The sequence below is a fragment of the Planococcus citri genome, chromosome 5 (genome assembly GCF_950023065.1).
Source record: "Planococcus citri chromosome 5, ihPlaCitr1.1, whole genome shotgun sequence".
NCBI classification, from domain to species: Eukaryota; Metazoa; Arthropoda; class Insecta; order Hemiptera; family Pseudococcidae; genus Planococcus; species Planococcus citri.
Genome location: NC_088681.1, coordinates 237,951 through 262,366, shown reverse-complemented (window position 1 = coordinate 262,366; position 24,416 = coordinate 237,951). Strand labels below are relative to the sequence as shown.

General features: G+C 43.6%; 1 protein-coding gene across 2 annotated transcripts in view; it reads left to right on the top strand.

The window, feature by feature from the left end:
• Positions 1-24,416, top strand: part of dyl (dusky-like) — a 45,215-nt gene that overhangs the window by 2,785 nt on the left and 18,014 nt on the right. Inside the window, exon 1 of one of the 2 annotated variants that reach the window (XM_065365523.1) lies at positions 19,315-20,036. The exons of the other annotated variant lie outside the window; for it this stretch is intronic. The gene's annotated coding sequence lies outside the window, so the exon portion shown is untranslated. Of the gene's footprint in view, positions 1-19,314; positions 20,037-24,416 lie in introns of those variants that run through there. 2 annotated transcript variants of the gene reach the window in all.

The window sequence follows — 24,416 nt, the reverse complement described above, 5'->3', positions numbered from 1 at the left end:
CGAGTACGCATCGCGATGATTTAAAAAAAAAAAATCATTTACATACGAGTAATACCCATGTATCTGCTCGCTATACGCCGCTGCGCCGCGCCGCGCCACGCCACGCCACGCCGTATCAACTTTGAGCAGCTGAGACACTACCGAAGGATGATTTGTGCTACGTACGAGTATGTATGTACATGTAGATACCTGATCTGATCGACTGATGACGCCACCACGTGCTTTTTTTTTTTTTTTTTTTTTTTTTTTTTTTTTTTGTACCTACTACATTGTACTCGTACTCGTACTACAGGATTTGTCCGAGTTTTCCCAGCTCGAGTTACGCAATCAAATGTGAGTGTGACTGTAGTTGGGTAGTTCTATCAATTTTACACAATTTTGCAGTATGTTTCCTCGCCAAAAAAAAATTTTTTGAGAATTTTTTTTTGGTTGGAATGGTTAATATATACACTTGAGACTTCATTGATAGTGTTGTGCCCAATTCATATCTCTCAGGGGAGGGGGGAGAGCCATTTGAAAATGTGGGACTTTTCTGCAAATTTCGATTCAAAACTGGTCTTTTTTGAGACAACTGATCACCTACAAAATTAAGAAATGTGTTTCAGTAATTCAAATAATTTTTAAATTGAGAATATACCACGAATTTTAAGGATTTCTAGGTGAAAATTTCTCCGGCTTGGTCAAAAAAGTATAAATTCCATGACGAAGGAAAAAACGCCATTCCCCATGACGGTGGATAAAACTTCATTAAGTAGGGATAATATAAATGTAAAATTGTTTAAATTCGTGTTTTTTAGTGTAAGTAGTATCAGTACTCACCACATAATAATTTTTCAACATTTCTCAGTTTTTCTCTGTTTGTGTATGGCGAAGCTGACAAACCATGACGAAAGAATCGGCAAAAGATAAATAACCATATTTTCATGGAATCACGTTTTTATATTGGATAGCGGTGTTCGGATTCAGTATTTTATCAGGGGACAAGATTTGGTTAACTGCCTAAACAGTTTTTCCATTTTCAAACACCAAAATTTGTAAATAGTGAGCCGTTGGGAATGCATTGAAAATTAACCACGCCGAGGGAACAAAAACTCGAAGACAGAGGTGTGAGGTCACTCCATAGCATATAGGTGTCACTGAAGTGAATTGTGTTCATACTGTAATTTTCGTGTAGTTTTCAGGAATAAAAAAACGAATGTCAAAATTGCAGAACATCACGACTCTTTGCTAACCAGCGATGTAACTATTTAAAAACGAGATGTGAGACAGCCATGACGATGGAACTTTTGATCATATAAGGGGGTCTGTGGCCCGGGGGGAGGGGGTTAAATTCATTGTAGTGCCTGAAAATGTTAGATGGGGACAACTTTTATTGACAAAACCATTCACCATTACTTTTCATGTGCATACTGTAAGTGAAATTTCACACGGACACAAAAAGTGTAAAATTGGTAGAACTACCCAGTTGTATGTCGTTGTGGTTGTACCTAGTTGGATTAGCTATAGATTACCTATTGGTTTTGGTACTCGTACTCGTACTCGTAGCTTGCTGAGCTAGAGCTGCTAACTACAAAGTTGCTATACTATGTACTCGTATTATCGCTACTGCTACGAGTAGGTATAGATACTAGATAGGTACCTACATATCTCCAACTAGCGCGACTCGTACGCGTACGGTATCGGGTATGTACTCGTAGTTGATGAAGCGAAATGAAATACGAGTCAGAGTATCGTAAAATACGTCTACGTATGCCAGAGTAAAGAGTGAGCGACAAACGTAGCGTAGTGTGATAGTAATACCTAGACCAGTAGACCTACTCGTAGTAAAGGTAAATATATAGCCCTACGAGTATGTACTAAAGGTAGTGCGTCGCGTCGACGGTCTACTCGACTAACGATAAGACTACTTTCACCAATCACCAAATACAAATATCTACGAGTAAAAACTAGGGTGTCCAAGATGGAGACTGGAGATGATACGACTGCGAGTATGGTCCAATGGTCCAATGGTCCTAGTACGTTTTAATTTCAACTTTTGAGCAGCCGAGTGAATGAGCGAGCCGAGCTGGCGCATGACGCATTCGACAAAGTTGCAAATGCGCCGCCGCCGCCGCCGCCGCCGCCGCCGCCGCCGCTGCTGCTCACTGTGGTGACCAACTGAAATGCATGTACGCACATACTCGTATGTAGACAACACGAACCTTTTTCGGAGATGCTCACCCGCATTTCTGAGCAGGGCTCGTGATATTGGAATTTGCAGCATTGTCCGATACGCGTTAGCGTCAGCATCAGCGTCCTAACAGCTGACGATAGCGGATAACGCGCAGAATAGAGGAAGAGGAGAGAGAGTTGAATATTCTGCGGGTTTTTCCTATTCTCGTCTTTTTCTTACTCGGATTAGTCGCATTCGAGTTACTGTTAGAGGTGCGCTTCTGCGGCTGCGGCTGCGGCTGCGGCCAAGTCTTGCGTCCGTCCGTCCGTTATTCACGGCTCGTGATCTGATTAGCGAAAGTGACGGATATGGTGCGACGGCGACGGCGATGCCATCGCCATCGCCAATCGCTACCATTACGGTTGTTATTCCCTAGCTTAGGTACTCGCTATAGCAGCTATTGCTGTGGTTATTCGTTTCATTTTTTTTTTTTTTCGTGTTTGCTTAAACGCGTCTTACTCGATTGTAATTCATTGCAATTGCGGCCATTTTCAAGTATAAAATAACGAAAATACTTATTTCCGATGCACACTCTCCCTTCTATCATGACAACTGGAGCAATACTAAAGTTCTTGTTCAAGTTTTTATAATTCATTTAGTTTACTGTATAATTATCTATTAGACATCTAGTTGCTGTAAATTGTAGTTTAGTTTTAGCTATCTAAAATTTGTTTCCAATAGATATTGAAAATTTGGGCTTATACTTAGCTAACTATTATACGTTGCTTGATATTCCATTCGATATTTTGCAGATGGAATATTTAACAACTTTTCCGAATATCTGAAAGATAGCGAATGAATAGCGGAATGACTGAATAGCTGAAAAGCTGTTACAGACATAAATATTCTGTCTATTAGAGATTTGTGGCCGGTAGGGGTAGCCGGTAGGTATTCTTTGCAAGCTAGGTAGACGTACAAAAAATACGAGTATGTGTGGCACTCTGGCTATAACCACAACCAGCGTAGTAGTTGTAGTCATATACGTAGTGCCTGTACAATGTACATGAGCTACGTATGTGTAAATACCGTAGGCTGTATTACTCGTATGTACGAGTAGGGTCACGGGTGGTTAGTTGTCAATAATTGTTAGTTGTCAAATTGCATTTTTAAAAGGATACATGAACGCTATCTCCACGAAACCTTCATAATAACTTCATGCTATACCTACTAATGTTCCAACATGCAAAATTGGCAACATAGCTTTTTATTTGGGGATACAGTTTTGAAAAAAGTGATTTTACAGGTGCGAAGTTACACATGTTAAATTGGAACTTTTCGTTTTTAAACATCAAAAATTTGTCAAAAGTAAATAAATTATACATCAATTTAAAGGAAATTTTATCACGGATTCAGTAATCACATGTTCAATTACAAAAAATTTTGAAATGAATAAAATTTTTTGGTACAAAGATGAAAAACGAGAAGTTGTTAGTTGTCAAAAAAGGGAATATTGTTAGTTGTCAATGAGATAGTTTACCAAAATATGCATCAAAGTGGAAAAATATTTTCAGAAAATTATCTATTGCATTATTGAATCATTTTTTTTTCTGCCTTTCATTCTATAAAACGAATAAAAAGTTGAATTTGTCGATTTACCTACGCAAAAAAAAAATTCAAAGAATGACCAGTCAATTTTTAAGTCGTTTATGGATATTTTTTGGGTTTTTCTAAAAGTTTAGTCCTTCTCACGTGTTATCTTTTTGAAAATCTTCGAAAATTGAATTGTAAGTTTTTTTTTATCAATAGTGAATGCGTGTTTGACAACTTACAACAGGGTTGGTTGTTAGTTGTCACAAAAAAGTATCTCACTAAATCCACCATTAACTATTCATCACATGAACCAAAATTCAATTTTAAAAAAAGAAAACATGCGCAAAGAATCAAGCTTTCAAATGAGCCCAAAACCGCAAAAAAATATCCATAAACGGCTTCAGAAACTTCAAAAAACATTTTTTTTTGACAACTAACCACCCGTGACCCTATAGGTCACTTACTCTTACTCGTATTCGTATTCGTATTCGTATAGTAGGTATGTGGGGTACCGCAGACGGCCAGCACTCCAGATAGACGGATGATTTTCTCACTTACACTCGAATACAAAATGATGAAATTCAAAAATTTCATAAAATAGGTAGGTACCTATAAAGTATCTACTGGTGGTCTGGTCTCGTCTCGTCTCGTCTCGTCGTACCTATTGGCTATTTGTATTTTAACGAACGCGAACGTTTCGACGACGTTGTCGACTAGTCGACAACGAACTATAGTCACCTTGAGCGAATGTAGGTACTCGGCGCTGTACTCGTATGTACGCATGTATTTGCGAGTAGGTACAAGGTACATGGTACAGCCAACAGCCATTGGTAGTTGCTACTGAAAATAAAACTAATGAAACCAACAATCAATTTATTGGGGGAAAACCTCGACGCGTACGTAGACGTACGTATGTCGTATAAACGCCAAACGGTAAAAATAACAACGCGATAATGCGAAATTTGTAGTTGTACCGATTCGATTTCATCGGAGGAGGGATGAGCCAAAGGCCGGGGCCAGGGGGGTGGGTTGGTTGGAGTATAGTGACACTGGACGGTATAGGCTGACGCTGACGCTGACGCTGCAGACAATAGGCATGCATTTTTTACGGTGCCATTGGCATTGGCATTGGCATTGCCATTGCCATTGCTGTCTAGTGTACGTTGCTGACAGAAGGCATGTTGCGAGCAGGTAATAGGTACGTCTACGTATGCGTATGTATTAATCGTAATATTATGTACACGTACATACTACATACTCGTATCTACCAAAATACTCGTCGTTGCTAATACCGCCCGCGCCAGTCATGTGTGTCTTACTCTTACGGCCGGCTAGGGCTAGGGCTAGGGCTAGGGCTAGGGCTAGGGCTACGTAGTATACTGGTACAAGTACGAGTAGATATCTAACAGCCAATAGCCAATAGATGATCGCTGTTGGTGTTGCTGTTGCTTGTACGAGTAGCTAACTCGTATTCTCTCAGTTTCGTCTCCGGACTCCGGTAGTTGGTAGTCGGCAGTCGGCAGCTCGCAGCTCGCAGATTACCTACTCGTACCTACCGTAACCGTATCCGTACGCTTGAATTTCTAATTCCGGATTAAGCACCACGCCACGCCACGCCACGCCACGCGGATAACCTATTTTATCGTATTCTCATCACACACGACGCCACGCCACGCCACGCCACGCCACGCGTACCTACCGAAACAGATCTACTAATGAATTAAAGCGTAAAATTGGTTAGGTTAGTAAGTGAGTACGCTAATAAGTACCTAGTTGAGTGTACTCGTACGTTTGCATTGGATATCTAGGTACATACTACGTTTACGTAGGTACGAGTGTACAACAACTGTGCAATGTGCACATCATATGTGAATGTGTATGTGTATGTACGGTTTGTACGGTACTAGCCACAGTTAGGGCTACAGCTACTCGTACGTAGCCATTGCACAAATGGTCATACTTGCATATGCATAGGTATACGAGTACGAGTGCTATGAATTGAATGAACCTATTACCTTTATCATTTACCAGTTACCATTTACCATTTACTTACCTACTTAGTCGAATGCGCAGCACACATACGGTATACACTATACTCGTATACACGCGTACCTACACAGACACACTGGGTCGGACGCTGCCGTGCCGTGCGATGCTGTGCCGCTACTCGACAATTTCATACTTACCCGCTCAAGTGCTTACACACGTTAACCATTAACCATTAACCATTAACCATTAACGAGTAACGACAGCGCAACCTTAATCTAAATTCAAACCAATTAGGTAGGTCTAGGTAGCTACAAGGTGCGCAAAAATATCCAGTACCTACTACCTACTACCTACTACCTACCCCGAAGAAAGTTTTTTGTTAAAAATATACTCGTACTCGTACTCGTAGGTTGGCAGACGGGCAACCGGGCAACGTGAACGCCGAAAGCCGAACGGAGAACGAAAAAATACGAATAGATGCGTATTGCGTAGGTAATAGGTATGATTGGTGGAATGTTATCTCTACTGGCCGGCCAACAACCAATCATGCGCTATCATTATGATGTACTCGTACTCGTACTCGTATCATTCACCGTGACCAACCAAAGTATTATAGGTAGTAGACAAATTTTCTAGGGGTGCTCGATATTTCTGGGCACCCTGTACCGTGTACCTATAGTCCTATACCTATCTTACGTTTATCTTACCCGAATCAAAGTTATAAAAAACAGACGAAATGCAATCATACGAGTATAGCCTACGTGCGTAGGTAGGTATGCGGTTGGAAAAACTAAGGCAACTCGAAAGCACGAATGATGCTTTCAAATCACCGCGATTACTCCTCCTGCTCCTGCTCCTCCTCCGTGTCCGCGCGCTCCTCTAAAAAATGGATGAAATACAAATACGCGTATGTATCGGAAGACTTTGATAAAAATGCACTCGTGCCTAGTGGAAATTGCATAATGCAACGTGTTAGAACGTTTTCAAACGTCGCGTCCGGTAAATCAGCCAAGCCAAAAGGCAAAAACCGATGAGAATTCAGTAGGTGCAGGTGCAGGTGGGCACGTGTATAAAACTTGGCAAAAAATTAAACATCGGTCGGGCAAGGATAAACAATAAGTTGTTGAAATGAAAATACGTTCGTTCGAGTTTGCGAACCTTTTTCGCGGTCGCGGTCGCGGTCGCACGCTGCACTACGCATTTGAACAGCTACAGCTACAGCTACTGCTGCAGGGTGCGCAAAAATATCGTCAACTCCGAAGCAAGTTTTTCATCAAAAAATAAAAATAAGTACACATATACTCGTACTCGCAGGTTGGCAAGAACGGTTAAATAGATGCATATTGCATACGGTATATTACGAGGATGATTGGTGGAATGTAATCATCTTACTCTCATATTGTCAGTCCAACGTCCAACAACCGATCATGCGCTATCATTACTTATTACTCGTATCATTGACCGTGACCAACGGCAACCGAAAGATGTACTAGGTACGTCTACGTAGGTACTACGTATTTAGCAGAAAACTTTTTTAGGCGTTTGACATAGCCTAGCCATTATAATATCTCTGCCTACCTACCTTATTCCGATAGCTAATGGCGAGCGAATGAGCGATTGGTTAAGCGTGGACGTGCAGCTGCGCATGTGGTTGGATTACGCCAAGACGAAACGTAAAACGTAATGCTTGAAGCTTGAAATTGTCATCGAGTTGTGCGCTGCTTTCGTAACATGGTCGGCATCGCGCATCGCGGCATGGCATTCATCTTCGAAGCTTAATAAAAGTAGGTACTTAAAGTAGCTCGATTAATTTCATAATTTGTTCGATTTGATTGAAAATGTGCGGTGGCGCGGCGCGGCGCGGCGACCGACATGACACCCTGTGCAGCTACAGCACGATGGCCGGTGAATGACATGACATGACATGACATGACATGACATGACATGACGCGCCGCACGCGAATACGAGTAGGAAATTTTACGTATGGCAGCTCACAGCTGCTTTCTCCGGGCGCGGGCAGTATTAGCATTCAGCATCATCAGTATCGCACTCGCACTCACACTCCTCGAGTGACCAATTAAATAGCCGCGCCGCGCCGCGCCGCGCCGCGCCGCGCCACGCCACGCCACAGCAGCCTCATCTAACTGCAACTTTATTAACATGTTGCCGGCCGCGGCCGGGAAGCGGACGGGACAACGCGACAGGCACTGGGCACTGGGCACTGGGCAGCGATAGCGAAGAACTTGACCCATTTCCGTACGCGTATTATGCGCTCGTTTTGCACGCAAACTGATACGACCAATGCGAATATACGCGAATATGCGACTCGCACCACCGCACCACACTCACCACTCTCCGAAAGTCGAAAACCGAAACCAGAACCAGGACCAGGACCAGGACCCAGACCTACCGTGTCAGTACGGTAAATGAGAAAAAGAATTTGCCTTTTAATTGCGGCTAAAAAATCGAAACCCCGCCCCCGTGGCCAAGACTTGAAAAACTTGGCCCGCAGGCCCCGCAGCCGTTTTCATCGTTTTCAAGTGAAGTTTGTTGTCGAAACAGAACAATGAGATGGGGGCGCTGGGCGCTGGACGATGGACGGTGGACGGTGGACGCGGTGCAGCGTATCGAATCGTTGCAGCTTTGTACGGTTTGCGTTCGCGTTCGCGTTCGCGTTCGCGTTTGTGCCTCGGTTTACTTTACTTTCACCCGCAGGTGGCATGGCAGCTTTTACTTTCTGTTGCGCGCCGCGCGTAAATTTTCACATACTCGTATACGTACGCGTATAGCGTATACTGTATGTGTATATATGATAGGCTATCTATACGTACTTATACACTTACACGAGTATACCGTGCCTACATAACACATACGAGTATGCACCACTGGAACTCGTCTCGTACAGTACGAGTACTTACTTATTATAATATACTCGTACTCTCGTTATTGGTCAACAAAATTCTGCAATTCTGCAATTCTGCATCCACGTTCTAATTTCCAGCGTGGCCGCACTTGTGCAAAAGTCAGCCAATTTCACAAATTTCCACCAATTTTTTCAATGTGTTCGTCTCGCTGTAATTTTTAATAATTTTTTTGGTACTTAGTTTTATTGTAAATAATTATTCTAAGAAACAGTTGCCTCGCGTCCGCGTCCGCGTCGTCTCGTCGCTCGGGTAATTTTGTTTGGTTTGAGCTTGGAATCGAACGTACCTACTCGTATATTGAAAAACGTGATTTTTTTTAATGCAAAAAAGGGGTAATTTTAAAAATACGGTGTTTTTACTTAAAAAAAGAAAAAAAAGGTCTGTACTTAAACCGTGGAAAAGTCGGGGAAAATAATTTCCAGAAAGAAATGGGACACGCTGAATTTCTCGCCACCTACCTAATTGTAAGTACCTACACCATTGTAGGCCTAGCTTCAAACATACGAATGTCGAATACCGTGTACCCTGTACCCGATGTACCCGATGTACCGAATACAACAGAAGGCAGCAGCTCAGACAGCCGACATCGACAGGACCTTTAAAGGACTATACCGGACACCGGACACTCGCGGCCGCAGGCTGCGCAGAATTACCGTATCGAGTATTCGAGTATACGAGTAACGAAAGGTACCTTCGAAAAGGCTTTTCTGCTCGACGTTTCGGTTTGGCCGTTGGCGTGGCGCGGGCGCAGTCAACGATACTCGTAGGCTACTGGCTAATATGTACCTAATGATACCTAGTGACCAAGAATAATGGTATTTCGATGTTATCAAAAAGGAGAGGAAATTCCCGTTATGAAAATTAGAAAATCAAATAATCATGTAAAAAATGGCGTTTGAGTGATTGTTTCAATGAAATACGAAATAGGTAATCTTTCATTTTGCATCGAAACAATAATTCGAATGCACTTTTTCTCGATTGTTATTTCATTTTTCAGTTTTTAATTAGGGAAATTTTTTTCCCTTTTTGTCATATCAGAACATTACAAAACCCATTATTCTTGGTCACCCGGTAGCGCACGATTGGTGATAACATTTTCCACCAATCGTACCAATCGTACCAATCGTATAGCCGTATAGGTACATTTATTCTAGGTATGTACATATTTCACCGTTCGGCGTTCGGCGTTCGGCGTTCTCGTTGCCAACCTATACGAGCATCAGTATACGTACACGTACCTACTTGTACATACAAATATCGTAGGTAGGTAGGTAGTAGGTACATTATAGTGACCAATCATGCGCTATCATTATTACCCGTATCATTCGCTTCGTTGTGACCAACTGAAATATTGAACGTGAAATTTTGTTGGCGGTACGCGGTACGCGATACTCCGTACTCGATATTTTTGCGCACCCAGCACCCTGTAGAGTGTAGGTACGGGTACTTAGCTTATTGAAAGCGTAGGTATACTCGTATCAAAAAACACGAGAACGAATCGCCTACGACTTGCGAGCTACGAATACACTTTATGTAGGTACGTAATACGAGTACGTTACATACCTATTACCTACGAGTATAATGTATATGTATAATGACTAGAAAATGAAGATTCTCAACGAGTAATCAAATTTCAGTAAGTACGAGTAGTAAAATTACGCAAAAAAGTCGCAGTCCGCAACCGCCCATCTAACGAGTAAATTTCTCCTCGATACGCTAATTAGGTGCCTATAGGTGGCGCGTTCGCGTGTGCAAATTGTGCTTTTGAACGCTTTTTGGACAGATGGCAGATATTGGTATTTGGTACCTACCTACCTACTACAGTATACTAGGTACATAAGTACTATCGTATTACGTAGACGTACGTTGGTATACGAATGTGCGCGATAAGCGACAGGAAAGCGAAAACGCGAAAACACACAGATATTCGTATGTATTGTAGGACGCGACGACGCGACGAACCACACAGACACACAGTACTGAGTAGACGTACACTTAAGCGACCCATACCCGTACCTATACTCATACTCATACTCGTAGGTAATTACAATTAGGCATACTCGTACGTTTACGTACTACAAATACGTAGGTACAGCAGATAAAAGCACAATGGTATGTTGATAAATGAGTACCTACGTAACCATACGAGAAGATAGGTTGGTGGGTAGTGGGTACCTTAGCTTTACCGAAATGCTGATGATATAATCTGAACTGTTGCTGGTCGTTTCTCTCGAACAATAGGTACGAGTACGAGTACAAATTTTCTCGATAATTTGCACGCTTTTTAATTTTTAATAATTATCACCGACGCGACGCGACGCGTCAGTACGACTATCTACGAAAGCTGATAAGCGCAGGAAAAAACCAACGACGCCAACCAGAGAACAAAATGCTTTAGCACGGCAACTTACGAGTACGACCCGCCGCCGCCGCCGCCGCCGCCGCCTTCGTTCAAACATCCGCGTTACGTAAAAGTACGCCCTAAATTTGAAACAGTGAAATTTCACTGTTTCAAATTTGTATAGAGTAGTCTGGGTTACGCGCATTCATTAACCCTTAAAGACCCAGGCTAATCCTGAGATGTTGGGTGAAAATGCTTTCAATTTCCTGAATTAGATCATCACAAGCATCACTTTGACCCACAGTTTGCCCCCCAGCCCCTTAAAGCCGTCTCGTAAAAGCCGTACCGATTTATTTAATTTTCCTTGAAAACCGAGAAAGCAAAAACCCCAATGAGGTCAATCATGGAACTGAATGATATAGTATCATTAGGTGTACTGAATGAGTGAAAGCATATCGCCAAAGAACACCCCACCCCTTTTTGGGGGGCAAATTTTCAAAAAAGTTGGGATAAAAAAATTGGACCCATGCTCCATTTTTGGATAAACATATGGATGGTAGACCCTTCACAAAATGAAATCATGAAAGGTGTGAAAATGGTGGACCAGAGCGATTTTTTGAAAATTTGATTCGCTTGTCTCGATAAAAACCCGAAAAAACAGAGCATGAATACGCAAAGTACATAATATGGGAAATATAATCAAGTAGGCTTGAAATGACAGAAACAAGAATTGAAAGGAACACAGATGCTTTTAACAGCACATAAGTTCAGATAATCTACAATCCACCCATCAAATCTGTTTATCACTCTGTGGATAGTCTTTCTCGATATTTGTCACCAAATAGTTACATCCTACAAAGGTTAGCAGTACGATTGTTTTTCTGCAGAAATATCGAAATAGGTTTATCTACCACTTTGAAAAGCTTTACACAGTCAAATTGCAGCACTCCCTGGCATTTCATAATGTTCAAGCATTCATGAAGAAGTCACTATCCCTCCTCGATCATAGATAATGTAGTTCTACATCATGAAAATTGCACGAGCAGAAGTCGTCGTTTATAATCATGAGATTGTGTCTAGCTTATGACTACAGGATTCAGGGGATTTGAGATTAAGTAAAAAGCTTTCAACTGTTGTTCAACCACAACTCTGAACTTTTGAAAGTTTTGAGAAATTCCTGCTGAAGTTGATATTCTTTCTCGATATTTGTCAACAAATAGTTACATCCCGCAAAAGGTTAGTGGTACGATTGTTTTTCTGCAGAAGTATCGAAATAGGCTTATCTACCACTTTGAAAAGCTTTACACTGTCAAATTGCAGCTGTTTCTGGCATTTCATAATGTTGAAGCATTCATGAAGAAGTCACTATCCCTCCCCGATCATTGATAGTGAAGTTGTACATCTTGAAAATTGCTTGAGCAGAATTTGTTGTTTCCAATCATGATATTTCATGATGTTGAACTACACTATCAATGATCGAGGAGGGATAGTGACTTCTTCATGAATGCTTCAACATTATGAAATGCCAGAAACAGCTGCAATTTGACAGTGTAAAGCTTTTCAAAGTGGTAGATAAGCCTATTTCGATACTTCTGCAGAAAAACAATCGTACCACTAACCTTTTGCGGGATGTAACTATTTGTTGACAAATATCGAGAAAGAATATCAACTTCAGCAGGAATTTCTCAAAACTTTCAAAAGTTCAGAGTTGTGGTTGAACAACAGTTGAAAGCTTTTTACTTAATCTCAAATCCCCTGAATCCTGTAGTCATAAGCTAGACACAATCTCATGATTATAAACGACGACTTCTGCTCGTGCAATTTTCATGATGTAGAACTACATTATCTATGATCGAGGAGGGATAGTGACTTCTTCATGAATGCTTGAACATTATGAAATGCCAGGGAGTGCTGCAATTTGACTGTGTAAAGCTTTTCAAAGTGGTAGATAAACCTATTTCGATATTTCTGCAGAAAAACAATCGTACTGCTAACCTTTGTAGGATGTAACTATTTGGTGACAAATATCGAGAAAGACTATCCACAGAGTGATAAACAGATTTGATGGGTGGATTGTAGATTATCTGAACTTATGTGCTGTTAAAAGCATCTGTGTTCCTTTCAATTCTTGTTTCTGTCATTTCAAGCCTACTTGATTATATTTCCCATATTATGTACTTTGCGTATTCATGCTCTGTTTTTTCGGGTTTTTATCGAGACAAGCGAATCAAATTTTCAAAAAATCGCTCTGGTCCACCATTTTCACACCTTTCATGATTTCATTTTGTGAAGGGTCTACCATCCATATGTTTATCCAAAAATGGAGCATGGGTCCAATTTTTTTATCCCAACTTTTTTGAAAATTTGCCCCCCAAAAAGGGGTGGGGTGTTCTTTGGCGATATGCTTTCACTCATTCAGTACACCTAATGATACTATATCATTCAGTTCCATGATTGACCTCATTGGGGCTTTTGCTTTCTCGGTTTTCAAGGAAAATTAAATAAATCGGTACGGCTTTTACGAGACGGCTTTAAGGGGCTGGGGGGCAAACTGTGGGTCAAAGTGATGCTTGTGATGATCTAATTCAGGAAATTGAAAGCATTTTCACCCAACATCTCAGGATTAGCCTGGGTCTTTAAGGGTTAAGTCTTTATCAAGTCGAGCAGTCCTCCGTCCTCCTGCAGGCTGCTACTGCTACTGCTACTGCTACTGCTACTGCTACTGCTACGCGTATCGCTAAACCGCTAAATGCTAATATGTATGTCTATGTACCATGTACTATGTACTATCGTACCTAAGGTTACCATCTAGACCTAGACCTAGACCTACCAGTACAAACACTAATCACTAATCAGTAATCACCAAACACAGCCACAATAATATACCTACACTAGCACTTGGCAGTGTGCACTGTGCACGTATCCATCCATCCATCTGTCTGTCTGTCTGTCTATCTACGAGTCTATCTACCTATCAGCCATCTATTCGAGTTGAATGTGGTTAGGTTGGTCACAGGTCACAGTAAATAACAGAAATCCACCAATCCGACGCGGTCTATTCCAACAGGGTTGGGTGCCAAACTAGTCGTATGTATAAGTATTAAGTATCGTACAATGTACACATACATACTTTTTGGCCGGCATGCTCGATAGTCTGTCTCTGTACCTAAATGTAAAATGTACTCGTACTCGTAAACGTACGTTGTGTAGTATTGTTATTCAATCGTTCATCTCGTGTACACTACATAGTACATACTCGTATGTACATAACTACATAAATGTACTTACATATGGTGGTAGTACGAGTATAGACCGGAATAGTTTGTACTATGTGTACTCGTATGTAATCGTAATGGTACCTGGCGGCTGGCTGATGGCTGATGGCACAAGCGCACGTCTTGTGCTGCTTACGAGTATCGTATCACTCGTAAGATGACAACACGAACACACGTGGCACGCGTGGCTATGGCTGTGGTGGCTACCTCTCTAATACAAGTACCTATAGGCACTTAGGTACAATGTGTACCTACTTACTCGTACATTTTAAAATGTTGTTAATTAGTCGTACCTAGTGTGTGCGTCTGCGTACCTACATCTATTCGCTATACAATATACATATAGCCGCAGTCGCAAAATGTGTGCGGTACGCGCATATGTAGGTATAGGTAGAGAGAGGTACCTACACTATTATGTGGTGAATTGGCGTATTTTTACGCACTCAACACGAATCCTGCGACGCGACGCAAAGAGAATTTTCCTCCATGTGCAGCTTTCGAGCTTCGAGTGCTCGGTGCACGACTTGTACGAGTAGAACGCCCAAAGTGCCGAGTCAGCCGAGTGGTACCGAATTCCAATTCCAATTCCAATTCCAACGATGAAAGGGTTATAGTCGAGTTCACAAATTCGAATCAAAACTTTTCAGGGCACAGGGCGCAGGGCCATAAGGTTGGAAGCCCCGACGATGTAATGGTATGGCGCGATGGCGGCTGCTGCTCAGCTAACCTTACCCAAACGTGCGTGTTTTTTACTCGTATTTCAAACACGAGCCCTTTTTGAGGGCCTCTCGTTCAGCTCTCGGTACGCTTGTGGGTGGAGGAGGGGTCCCTACTCCCTACTCCCTACGTGAAGTAACCCCAGTTCACCCTACTCGTAATCTACGGCATACTGTATGTGTGTGGCTGTGTGCACTGTGCACCGTAGACGTACTTGGCGGTACTACTCGTACACGTGTGTAAATGTGTTTATATTATACGAGTATACGGTATACGGTATACGTATAGGTTAAGGTAGGTGGTCGACTTTCTCCGATGACGATTGACGATTGATGGCTGATGGCTGACGGTTGAATGACGAAGAGGTTGCATGTCGTGTCGTGTTTGTGTGAAAACTGAAAAGAGTCGGATTCACTCAAAAATGGACAGGGTAGTGTGGTGCCCATTTTGTTTGGTTGGCCGTGAATTCCTTAATTTACGTATATACGAGTACCTAGTTTGTTGTACTCGTATACCTACGTAAGATTTTTCATTTGCGTGAAACGAAAAAAATGCGGTTGCCCGTTGCAATGTCGTGTCGCATTGATTGCCACATTGCGAGTACCGGATACCTTTTATACGCGTACCTATCGGTGATTTCGTGATTTCTGATTGGGCAAGCTCGTGGATCGATACCGGATCTTGCATTATATAATGCGAAATGCGAATAAAATAGGCTACCTACTCGTAGGTAGTAGATACTACTGAGACATTGGCACTGGGGAACCCGCAAAAAAAAAAGAAAGAAAGAAAGAAAAAAGAAGGTAGTGTCTAATCTTGTCGTACCTGCGGGAGCCGAGCCTAGCCGGGAGGTACTTAGCTACTTGTACTTACTTAAATGCTTAGTCAGCAGTCGCGCGTGCGCGTGCGCGTGCGCGTGCTACCTACAAGTATGTATTCGTATTTTTGGGGACGAACGAGTATATAGTACGTCTACGTAAGTAGATATAGTATTACGTAACGCATTTGTGTGCGCAATTATCGAGTGTCCTCCCCTCCCCTCCTGGAAAATTGTTTACCTATTTCAGTTTGTGTGCTGGATGTTTCAAGCAGGATGTTGCGGCTGTTCGTTGTACGAGTATGGAGTATGTACCTACTTCTGCATAATACATATACTCGTAAGTCGTATTGAATGACTGTATGTAGGTAGAGGTACCTATACTTAATACTTATATGTCCGTCTACTCGTATGTATGCGTATGCGTATGCGTATGCCGTATACAATGTACAATTGTACATAAAAGTACCTATACGTACTCGTAGATGTACGATAGTGTGTACAGCCATAGATGTAGGCTCCTTACACATGCTAAAATCCACGTTATGGTCGTAGCCACAGCCAGAGCATAATTTAGGCACATATTCGTGGCGATGGCGATGGCGATGGCGATGGCGTAGAGCATGGTAAAAGTTACGGCTTACGACACGAGCAAGAGCAGCCAACGTAAGTAAATGCATATCCGGTTCGGGTTCACAATCACAATCACAATGAGTATGGCACAGCAGCGAATTGCCAAATTGAATTCGCTTTCGTTTTTTTCTAAACGCGACAATATTCGCCGTCGCCGTCGCCGTCGCCGTCGCCATTGCGTAATACCTTTACCTACTCATAATGATAATAACGAAAAAACAAACGTAGATGTACCTAATTGGTACCTAACGCAGTAAGCGTAAAGTTTCGTGCGGTGTGCCGCAGCCGCAGTCATCTCATAGGCATTTGGATTTGTGACTGCCGCTGCTGCTGCTGCTGCTGCGCCCTGCGCCGCGCCATATACGCTTAGAAATTTCACGTGTAGCCGCAGGTACTCTGGTATCATTGGTAAACGCCAAACGCCAAACGCCAAACGGATGCGAAGATGCGAGCACATAGATACTCGTATGGATTCGAGATTGTTAAATTCTCAATTCTCATCCGGGTGCTGCGTGCTGGCTTCTTTTGTTGGCGCGGCGCGGCGCGGCGCGGCCGTCGCAATGGTAATTACCCGTAAACAGTTCACACGTCAGTTCTCGCTGCCGCTGCCGCTGCCGCTGCCGCTGCCGCAGTCGGTACCTCCTATATATTGTGTTGCATTTCACTTTTCTATGAAAACGCGGCCACTGCTATCTCTGTCTCTATCTCTATCTGTATCTATCCATCTATCTGTCTATGTGTGTGTGTCTGTCCTTCTCAGCTGCAGTACGAGTAGCACCCCTAATTAGCTATATGTACGAGTATGTGTACTGTGTATTGTGTATTGCGTATTGTGTATGTAATGCAAGTAAGTGAGCAAGTGCGATCGCTCGCTCGTTTAATCGAATAAGACGTACAGTACACAATACGTATGTATACCTGTCTAGGTGTCTACCAATGGAGATTGGTACTCGTAGCATACTCCTATATGTATGGTAATCGTAGCCGTAGCCGTAGCCGTAGCCGAAGCCATCTAGGACGTAGGTAGAGGAACGGTATGTGATTCATTGTCGTTGTCGTTGTCGTTGTTATTGACATTCGGATGCGGACACGGATCGACCAATCTTGCGATTCAAGTGTGTTATGTGTACGATAATTTCGAGCGTTACTGCGGCCTTCAAAATGGAAGAATTGGTCAAGTGTCGGTCGCGTCGCGTCGCGTCGCGTCCGAGTGTAAGACGAGGTATGCGCCGCGCCGCGTCGAGATGTGGAAGTGACCGCGAACGGCGAACCAGACTGAGACTGAGACTGAGACTTGGACTGCAGCAAAAGGTGGGGCGTGGGGCACTCGAATAGAAAGGAGAAAGTCGGACGTTGGCCGCGCCAGCTGAGAATCTCGCTTTTTACTTGGAGTTGGCCATGGCCATGGCCTACGAGTACGAGTACGAGTACAGACACGAAAAGTGTGGGCAAAATGATTCTTTATTCGTAGTTGGTGGTGAACTGGCGAAGGTGATGTCGTACAGTCGTACTGAAGGGTGAAGGGTGATGACGGGGTTAGGTACCTCTACCTACGTTTCTTTTTCAGCTCGCGTGTTTCCCAGAAAAGTCGAAAGACAAAGCGCGAAAAGTTTGCACTATGAGTACATACGTAGACGTACTATAAGCTCGTATTCGAATTGCAAAAGTTTGAAAACAGAGAAACGGGACGCGTGACGCGTGACGCGTGATTGTGGACGAAGCAAAATTTTGAATTTCCTTCTCTCACACCTATAGACACTGGACCTGCGTATAAGACAACCAACTGGCAGCCATCTTGGCAAAATATCCTGTGTAACGCCAATTTATCCCGCTGGGTGCTCTTTGCAGCGTTGTAGTCAATTTTGCAGGCAACAGGGAAAAGGGAGGGTTGTGTAGTCCGCGAGGAACTCCTGGCTGCGCGCGCAGTCAGAAGTTCCTCGCAAACTACACAACCCTCCCTTTTCCCTGTTGCCTGCAAAATTGACTACAACGCTGCAAAGAGCACCCAGCGGGATAAATTGGCGTTACACAAGTTTTCTTTACCGTTTCCGTTCCCCTCGGCCTGCAGTTGGTTGTCTTATACGCAGGTCCAGTGTCTATACATCATACGAATTTTGCAAAACCATAGGCACGTTACGCGTGATCGTGAATGTGGCTTGCTCGTAGGTAAGTCATAAGTGGGTATCACTGAACGTGAGACAACTATTCGGTAAAAAATTAAAAATTACTGTAAAACTTAATATCATGCGTGTTACTGAAAAATGTGGAAAGCATAGCATTTTTTAGTAGTACTCGTACGTACGAGTACTAAACTAGTAAAATGTAGTAAACATGCGCTATTGTATTACAATAAAATGACCAGGGAGCTCCTTTACTAAATTTTTTAGTAATTTTTACCAAAGTGACTTTATTTTTAGTGTGTGTAGTAGTTTGGTTGGTTGGTTGGTTGGTTGGTTGGTTGGTTGGTTAGTTAGTGGACGACTGTCCAATTTTGGCACTCGTGTGGGTACATTTTTACGTGCATTGTGCTGACTGTGTTGTTGGATTCGACGCCACCCGACGTTGAACGCAAATCGCGAATCGGCGCCGTAGCCATAGCCATATCGTCATATGGCGATATTACGCTGGTATATTTACGGTTGCGTCGCGTTGGACGTTGGAATGTGGAATCGTCGAGAACGACTGGCGAGAGTGGCGAATCGCAATCGCCAACCGTCAAGTGCGAGAGCGAGAGCGAGAGCGAGGCTGACGCTGAAAAGGCGGCACTGGGTCAGTGGTACTGCCTGCTGCCCGCGTATGTTGCGCGGCGTGGTGAGGTGTGGTGTGGTGTGGGTAACTCAGGGCATGGGTACCTGTGCCTGTACCTGCAGCCATAATATACTTTCGATACTCTCTTCAACTCGCGGTCGTCACTCGTCAAGCAAATTTTAGCTCGCGTTTGTTGTCGCGTCTGTGGCTTACCATACTTTTTTCCAGCATCCAAGGCCATACTCTCACTCCCTAACCCTCAACCCTCAACCCTCACTCCTTACCAGTAATTAGCTCAGTGCGTTAGCTCTAGTGTCGCCTTCCCTTTTGTCCTTTTGATTAATCGCACCGCACGCTTGTTTGAAAAAAACCAATACTTACCTGATACCTAGAGACCCACCTCTGCGGTCTACGTAGACGTACGTACGTAATTTCAATTTTTCGTTTCGTGTCCCATTGGCTGTTAGATTGTCGCCGCCGCCGCCTTTTTATTTTTTGTTTTATCCGCGGTGAAGTGTTTGGTGTTACGGTGCGGTGCAGTTCAGTGCAGTGCAGTGCAGTGCAGTGTGTTTGGGGGCTAATTTTGCCAAATTTTATCAAATTCGTCCGTCTATACGCTATTACGCCTACGTAATTACGTATCTAGTCGTTATTAATGGTGCTTTTAGCGTGTGCCTGTTCCCGCTGCCCGCTGCCCGCTGCCCGCTGCCCGAGTATCGAGTGCAGTTTTGCGCTTGCGCGTTTCGATTTTCGTAACTAGATAGTGAAGTGCTTGGAAATTGCAATTTACCGCCGGCCACCGGCCACCGGCCACTAGCTACCACTCACCGATCTCGGTTCGTTATATAGGTATGTACTCGTCCTACCAGTTGTCGAGTTATTTTAGGTAAAATTTTTCCACACTACATAGTACCTAGTACCTATAGTATCTGTATCTAGTATGTACCTACTCGCTTGTAAGTTTAAGAGTTGCAACACTCGAGAGTGCAGATGAAATAGTCAATAGTCATTCGTTTAGTAGGTACTTAGGTAGGTACCTAACCTACTATACTTACTACCTACTCGTATTCGTACGTTAAACGCTCAAGTTCGCAACCTCACCGAGTGCTGAGAGAATAAATTCCGCGTAAAAATCGCCGCGCCGCGCCGCGCCGCGCCGCAAGGGCAAAAAACTACCATTTTTTTCCCTTTTGAAATCGACTCTACTTTGAGGAGCTCTGGCTCAGGCTCACAATTTTTCTGGGAACCATACTCGTATTATAGTCTCCCACTCGAAATAAACTTGCTCACTAATTTTCGTCGAAATGCACTTTACCTGATATGGTTTCTTTTTCAATCCACCCTAATACGAGTAGGTAGGTAGGTAGGTAGGTAGGTTACTACTAACTAGGTACGTATACGTATACTCGTATGTAGTATGTACTATGTAGTACATACGAGTAGTCAAAATGATGCGCGAGGTAAAATCAGAACAATTTTTGTGTCGCGCCGCGCACGAGTAAGTATCTACGAGGTAGGTAGGTAGGTAGGTAGGAGCTACAGGGCGCACAGAAATATCGGGCTACGAACGCGTGAAAAAGTTTTCTGCTAAATACTCGTACGTAGACGTACCTAATACATATTTCGGTTGCCGTTGGTCACGGTCAATGATACGTACCTACATGATAGCGTATGATTGGTTGTTGTGCCGATTGTGAGAGTGAGATGATAACTTTCCACCAACCAATTTGTACTACTCGCGTATGCAGCGCTATTTAACCGTACGACGTACGCGTATATGTGTAGGGTATTTTTAATGAAAAACTTTGTGCGGCGTTGACGGTTGACGGTTGACGATACCTACGAGTATTTCTGTTCACCCTGTACAGTGTACAGTGTACAGTGTACAGCTCAAAGTACTCGTACGTCATTCACGACAAAATCCAACCAGTAGGTAGCGGTCAATTTGCTTTCATACGACGCGACTTACGAGTAAGACAGAGTAGGTCTACTCGTAAATGAATCCGAATGTGATATGTACGTACGTACCATGGTACCTACGACTGTACATATAAATAGTGCCCACTTGCCCAGTGCCCAGTGCCGCGCCGTTGTGGTACTGCATACGAGTATACGAGTATAATCTCTATGTGTAGTAGTAGTAGTACGAGTATACCAAGTGCGATCGACTTGTGCGAGTAAGTTGGTCAATTACGACTCGCGACTCGCGACTTAGCAGTTACTCGTACAAATAGTTGATGAATAAGAGCGGGTACGAGAGTGCGAGTACCTACTCGCCGAATTCCGAATTCCGAATTCCGAGTTACGAGTTACGAGTACATGCGTGGCGTGGCATGGCATGGCATGGCAGTTGCAGGTATGCGTGGTACGATGGCGATATACTCGTACGAGTAGGTAACGCCAACGACAAAGTCCAAGGTGCGATACGAATTGCGTGATTGTGGAATGTACGTACTACTACGAGGGTCCAAGTGTTCCTACTATACCTGCGACTGCGAGTATCTAACGAAATGTGCCCGAAAACGTCGCTTCGTCGTCGCATTTCTCGTGGTCAACTCGTTTTACGTATGCATGTATGTAGATGTACATACATATGTACGTAGTTGGCGATCAAGTTACGGGGGAGCATAGGCTGGTCTGAGCCGGACAGCGGGCAGCGGGCAGCGGGCAGCGGGCAGCAGCCAGCAATTTGGCGAGTATTTGGGCCGCCGCACCGGTTTGCACAATCCGTCCACCTTCACGATCCTCACAAATGTGAGAAATTTGGCCAATTTAAACGCGCCGCGTCACGCCGCGCCGGTCCGCCATTGCTGTTCGCGTTCGTGTAATTCACAATCGTCTCAAAACAAAACTTTGGAATATGAATTTTGAATTTTCAAAATTGAACAATGGGAAAGATAACACCGCGCCGCGCCGCGCCGTAAGTAAATGAGAAATTTTCAAATTTTAGGCGAAAAGTTTTTATGGCCCATCGTGTTCGCTCATACGCCTCTTTTTGTAAATGTAATACCGCAACCGCAACCGCAACCGTATTTTTCAATTTTCAAAAATGAACCTTTACGTTTTGTCTGTTTTTCAAAATTGAACTGAACTAATAACAGGCCACTGGCCCCAGGCCAACCCAGCTACCTCTAATTACTCGTACACGTATACTTAATATGTAGATACGTAAGATGTTGGAATTTCAGGAGGCAAGGTATAGGTACCCAATACCTATTCATTCGCTAGAAACATTTATTCGGATGAGGGGGAGGGGTCGTGACTTGTGTGATAGGGGTGCGCTCGCGAGCGTCATTTGTGAATTTGCTACTACGTAGTATGTGCCCTCGAGAAGTTGTTGTTGTCGTCATGGAATTGCGCTCGTTTATTTGTTTTCCTTTTTAGCCAAATTTTGGGGGGAAAAGGTGGGGGGCGGAGGGTCGAAATTGTTGATAGTTGTCGACGTTTTGAGCTCAAACTATACGATTGCCGGTGTGTCAGATTTTACGAGTATGCGGGAGTATGTACGAGATGTATGTTTACGTACAAATATGTATATTGTATACTCGTAAAACAATACACTCGTACGTATACGAGCTACGAGTACGTAACGTACTACGCACCTACATAAAAAAAATACCTGAAATATTATGACAGTACCCCGCCTACCCGGTACCGCTATCTGCTCTGCTATTCGTTCGTTCGTACATTCATTCATTCATTCATTCATGCACTTTCGTTTTTCATAATTGTTGTTTGGCTTGGCTTGGTGACGCTGTCGCAGTCGCATCGTTGCACCATGCTCGACTCATCGACTACCTTCCAGTAAAAGTGTCGCTAATTTTTTTTTTAATTAGTCGTCGTTTATTGCTGCTTTTAATTTGATCGCTCGTAAATAATCACAACCACAACCACAACCACACGATGATAATACGTGCGGTCCTTTGTCCTACACGAGTACCCGCACCCGTATCGGTATACGGAACATTTACGCGTAGGCCTATGTATGTGATTTGCGCCTATCATCGTGGCCAATGGTCGATAGCTCTTGATCCTCTACTATGAAATGTACATACGATAACTTGCAAATCCCGAAATATCGGTCGCACTCCGTACATACAAAGTATTTTGTGATTGCGTCTTTGACTGCACTGCACTGCACTGGACCTTCTGGCTTCTTTCAAGCGATTGCAAGACACGGACACCAGCAATTTACTGTGCTCCGTGGTAGCTTACCTACGTTTTGTACTCGACTTGGATACTCGATAGTATCTACCTACCTACTCGCATTTTGTGACAAGCCGATAAACCTAAACGCGTACGGCGTATGCATTTTCCATTTCGTATCTGTACTCGTATGTATTACAAGTACCCTCGTCCCTTGGACCCACTCTCAGGCCATGACAATTGTCCCATCCATACGGCTACGGCTACGGCGCGGCGTTGCCGTTTGCCGTATGAGTGGATGGGTGGATGGGTGGAGGACGGAGGTAGGCTAATTCATTTTGTGATAACGAGTGAAAGTGACCCACAACTCACGCTACGCACATACAGTAGGTAGGTAGGTAAGTACAAGAGCAAGTACCTCTAGCACCTCCGCCGCACCCGTGTACCGCGCACCGGGACCGTATACCGTATACCGGTCCTGTACCTGTACCTCTGCCTCTGCCTCTGCCTCTGCATAAGTACATACATTTATATTACGAGTAGATACGATTATGTACCACTACGTAGGTATACCTGTGCGGTTGTCGATTGTCGGCGCTGCGCTTTTCTACCTCAACATTTGCACCTGCACTCTTACTCTTACACTCGCCCTTATCGAGGCTGGCGCTGGGGTGACCAGGTGACCATCAGTGGTCAGTATAGTCGTAGTCGTAGTCGTAGTCGTAGTCCAAGTCTAATTTGCTTTTAGCTTACGAGCAGCAGCACAGCGCAGTCAGAGCTACGCGCTATCGCTATCGCAAAAGTTCATTTCGCCATGTTATGTATGTGTAATGCTGTATAGGTAAGTTGGTGTATTGTACGAGTACGTGCACAATGGTACGATATTTTACTCGAGAATAACTTTTCGACAACAGTTGTTGTTGTTGTTGTTGTTGATTTTTATTCATTTACAATCTTAATCCTAGATACGGGAAATGGAAAATGGGAAAGGGGGAGGGAGACCGGTTGTCCATTGCGACGCGTTTTAACGAGAGAAGAGTTTGGGTTTTGAGGAATGATTTTTGGTAAGATGGTACCTACCTA